We start from the raw sequence: 4,546 nt of genomic DNA on the forward strand, positions 1-4,546 counted from the left end.
CTGTATATGAAAGGTAATAAAACACTCTTACCTCCCTTGGGCCTAACTATTACAATTAAAGTGCAGCAGAATATTTTGGAAATCTATAAAAACAAGTGAAGGTTAAATGAGGTTTATTTATTGAGTAAGAATACTTTCTGCATCTATACAAATGAACAAGTGTCAGCATAAAGTTATGTAAGCAGAATCCCGATCCAGCATATAACCTTAGTGTACTTTTCAGGAGCAAGCAATAAAAAAATGTTAGGAAGAATACTAAAATGCACTGTGCTCTTTATCAATATATAAACTACTGTCCTAAAACTGCTTAAGTTGTATAAATCCATGTACAAGCCTAGTTACAATAATATATGACAGTTTCCAGAGAGGCAGTATTCACATATCAGAACAAAAGAATAAACCATAGCTTGAATTTTGTGTTTTGAATATCACACACCAAAGATATTCTCAATTTTAGACACCCAGTTGTAGTAGAATCATCCCAAACAGTAGAGGGCAGTGTTGCATAATAACGTTGATGATCAATTCAGCTGAAAACCAATGATAGGAAGCCTGCAGATCAGAAAATATATCACTAAAGAGTCTTTTGGGCAGCAATTGTAAGGCAATTTATATCCACTTCCATAGCTTGTAATTTCCTCATGAGGAGCTATAAGGCTTTGTCTCCTAACCCAGGGTATAACACATGTTCATTTACGTGTTCATTATTTTGTGCATTATTAATCTGAACCTACAAAATAACATGCAACTTTTGTCATCGAACAAATGTAGTGTGGGACAGATCCACTGATGTGTAACCAACATACCTTTCCAATTCTGTCTTGCTGTCTATGTAGAACTCCCACATTGTGGGTGACTCCAGCCCAGCAATGATGGGCCTCCCGTTTACCTTTGAACACTGTAGTCCTGTTTGTGCCCCAGCAGGAAGCCTGGGTGGTCGAGAGGATGGGTCGCTTTCATCGGATCTTAGAGCCAGTAATTCTTAAAAAGGGTTCACTAAGCATGTGAAGGAGGATAACTTCTCTCTGTGACCTCAGTTTATTTATGTGAAGGCACAGATACATAGACCACCAACACATTTTTTGTCTTTCTTATAGGGACTAAACTTTCTCATTCCCACAATTGACCAAATTCATTATGTACAAAGCCTCAAACAGATTGTTATTGACATCCCTGAACAGTCAGCTGTGTCCCTAGGTAAGTTTATTCTGTTGCATTTTGGGATAAAGTCATTGCAACATCATGTTTATTATTATTAGATAAATTAAACATCTTCATGGCTGAATGAATTGATATTTTCTTGGTCTACTCTGTACACAGATAATGTGATGCTGCAAATTGATGTTCTTTATTTATGAATCTTAGATCCTTTTAAGATATGCTATTAAGAATTATAACTGCTGAAATACTCAGAGAACTAGCATATTTGCTGTCATTCAGACAGCAAAGACAAGATGCAGTTAGCTACGCATCTTTGGCTTTACCTTAAAGTTAAGACTCAGTATGTTACCCTACTTGCCCATATTACTGCCATATTTGACACAAAGTATTGGTTTAGATTAACTGGAGAACTATGACAATACAAAAATGGTAAATCTGTGACCATAGTAATGTTAACAAATCTACTAATATTTCTATTCCAACTCTGACAGTTTTTACACTGCTAGCAGTTTGTGGGCAAATCAGGATTTCTGCAAAGATGGCCAACTTAAATTTAGGACATTTTTGACCATACAGAATTTAACTGAATAGTTGTTTCAGACTCATACTGTCCAAGGTACGATCAATAAAAACCAGTATAGAGTCTAAGGCAATCTGGAAAATAAAGTCAGTCTATTTAAATTAATTTCAAATCTTTGTCACTGCTTCCTGGAATATTCATAATAATATAATTTACATATGCAACTAACAGTTTTCATTTTCAGTTAACTTTGGTGATGCTTTGGCTTAATTATCTACAAAACATTTGAATGCCCCCTGCTGAAAATGGCATGTTCAGATGCCTTGCGTTAGGAAAAAAGCAAAAATATTCAGTTTACTGTGATAAAGAACAAATACAAGCAATAAATCTTCACAATTGAGGAGGCTGGAATCTCTAAATGTTTGGCTTTTTTTTTTTTTAAGTTGTCTTTTTTTTTAAGCCAGAAGATGGCACCAGTTAGTTTGATTATTCTTGAACTCTACTCATGGAGATCAATTAATTGTGTCTTTCCAGGCTAGCTATGGTGTAGAGGACCCAGAATATGCAGTCACTCAGCTTGCACAAACCACAATGCATTCAGAACTGGGCAAACTCACACTGGATAAAGTATTCAGGGTAGGGAACATCTGCTTGGTGTGTATTCCATTACAGTAAGCTAAGGATAAATACCTTAAACCTGCTGCTTTCAAGGAAAGGGAGTCTCTTAATTCCAACATCGTCCACTCAACCAGGCCTCAGACGAGTGGGGAATCTGCTCCCTGTGTTATGAAATCAAAAATATGCAACATCAACCAGGCCTCAGATGAGTGGAGAATCTGCTGCCTGTGTTATGAAATCAAAAATATGCAAGTTCCACCACGTGTTAAAGAATCAATGCAGATGCAGGTACAACGCGCACACACACCACCCTGACCTTCACAGGTAACAATTGTTGCACCCAATCACCGGGTCATTTTAGGATTATATTATTTCCCTGGATGAGAAATATTTGATATCCTTTGTTTGCTTCCTGTGTAGGTGGAGGCAGAACGTAGGAAGAGAGCCACAGTGCTAGAGTCTAAGGAGACACGGGAAGCAGCCATCAATGTCGCAGAGGGTCGCAAACAAGCTCAAGTCCTTGCTTCAGAGGGAAAGCCGCTGGTTTGTGCATTTAGTCTTGACTTAAGTAGACTGTAACTTCGAGTTTTCCATGCATGAATCACGTGAGCATATATGTAATTGAAGGTCTTAGGCCATCATTACTCTAAACCCACAAAGTGTTTAATTACTGGCCTGCAGACTGTTTTACAACACAACATAAGGATTACAGAACTCAGACTTCAAACAATTCAAATGTTGTTACTGACTGAGTAGGAGCAGGATCAAGATGAATGTTGAAAAATTTGATTTTAAGCCTCTACTATACTATAAGCCAAACATTTTGTTTTGTTGTTTACATGTTGTGTTGTCTCTAGGTGAAGCCCAAGCTGTGCTAGCCAAAGCAGAAGCCAAATCCAAGGCAATTCGTCTATTGTCAGAGGCTCTGGCTGAACAGGTAAAGGATTAAAAATGATCATAAGCCTTGTGTTATTTTGGAAACGCTCTGCCCAGCATTCACCCTGACCAGAGTACCGCTTACCTATATTCTTGTTAGAATGGTAATGCTGCAGCCTTGCTGAGTGTTGCTGAACAGTACATCTCTGCTTTCTCCAACTTCACCAAAGAGTCCCACACTGTGCTTCTGCCCTCCAATAGCGGTGATGTTAGCAGAATGGACATACAAGTATGATGATGTCTGCCTGCTAATACACTTTCAGACATACTCTAAAGGTTGTTCACAGCCACTGTTTGGAATGGTTTTGGTCAAAGGAATAGCTGACATTTTGGGAAATTTACTGTCCAGCTCAGAGTTCTGTTCCATTGCACTCTCTCCATTGCTCTTAAAACATGTTTTTACACTTTGGATTTTGCATAGATTAAAACCAAGGAAATACAGTGTGTTAATGAGGGAGCGGCGAAGGTGCTGGGAGGTAGATTTTGTTACCTTTAGAGTGAGGTTAACTGTTTTCCCTGCTTCCAGCCTATACTAAGCTAACTGTGGTTGTAGTTTCATATGTAACGAGCAGACATGATCTGATGAAACGTTCAACCACTGTTGTAAATCACTGTGCAAAGATTGCAATGATACGGGAGGTTTCTCGGTTATTTACAACTAAAAACAAACATTTAAAAATTGATGCGTTTCTTTCCCTCTCCTAAGATGTCACAGTATATGCCCGATGATAAACTGACATGTTCTGAAACAGGTACTGGAGATTAAAACGAACTCAGAAGAGTAGACACTATGGTGCTTGCATCATATTGTTATTCTCAGCAGCCTCATGCTTTTGCTTCTTGTATTCATCATTAAATATCACTGATTTAACCACTGCTATACATTTGTAACACTTTCCAACATGTTCTTCTGCCCTCAGGCCATGACCATTTATAGCATGCTATCCAAACCAAGACTAAACCCTGAGAGCATTCAGACCAAGACACAGGAACCCAGTGAAGAGCCTCAGGTCCAGTCAAAATCAGCTCAGTATCAGCTCATTATTGTTTTAAACTGTAGCAGACAATAAAAAAAAAGGAAACAGTTTTCCACATGTAGGACATTATGACTCTGCTGTGTGGATGTGTCTTGGGCAAAGGGTGCTCTATATACTTCTGAACACAGGAGGTCGAGACAGAGGAACAGAATTTCATAAACAGATGGTGCAGAACTATGACAGCTGGGAAAAGACAGAAACTGAATCATCATTATGTTAACTGTCTGTCTGGTGTTAACTAAATCCACTGTGTTGTGAGTAGTACCTGCGATAA

At 38.4% G+C, this 4,546-nt stretch overlaps 1 pseudogene; it reads left to right on the top strand.

Moving 5' to 3' along the window:
• The first annotated feature begins 540 nt into the window (after nucleotides 1-540).
• Nucleotides 541-4,546, top strand: LOC109960511 (stomatin-like protein 2, mitochondrial; annotated as a pseudogene).

Source organism: Monopterus albus, unplaced genomic scaffold (genome assembly GCF_001952655.1).
Source record: "Monopterus albus unplaced genomic scaffold, M_albus_1.0 scaffold48.1, whole genome shotgun sequence".
NCBI lineage: Eukaryota > Metazoa > Chordata > Actinopteri > Synbranchiformes > Synbranchidae > Monopterus > Monopterus albus.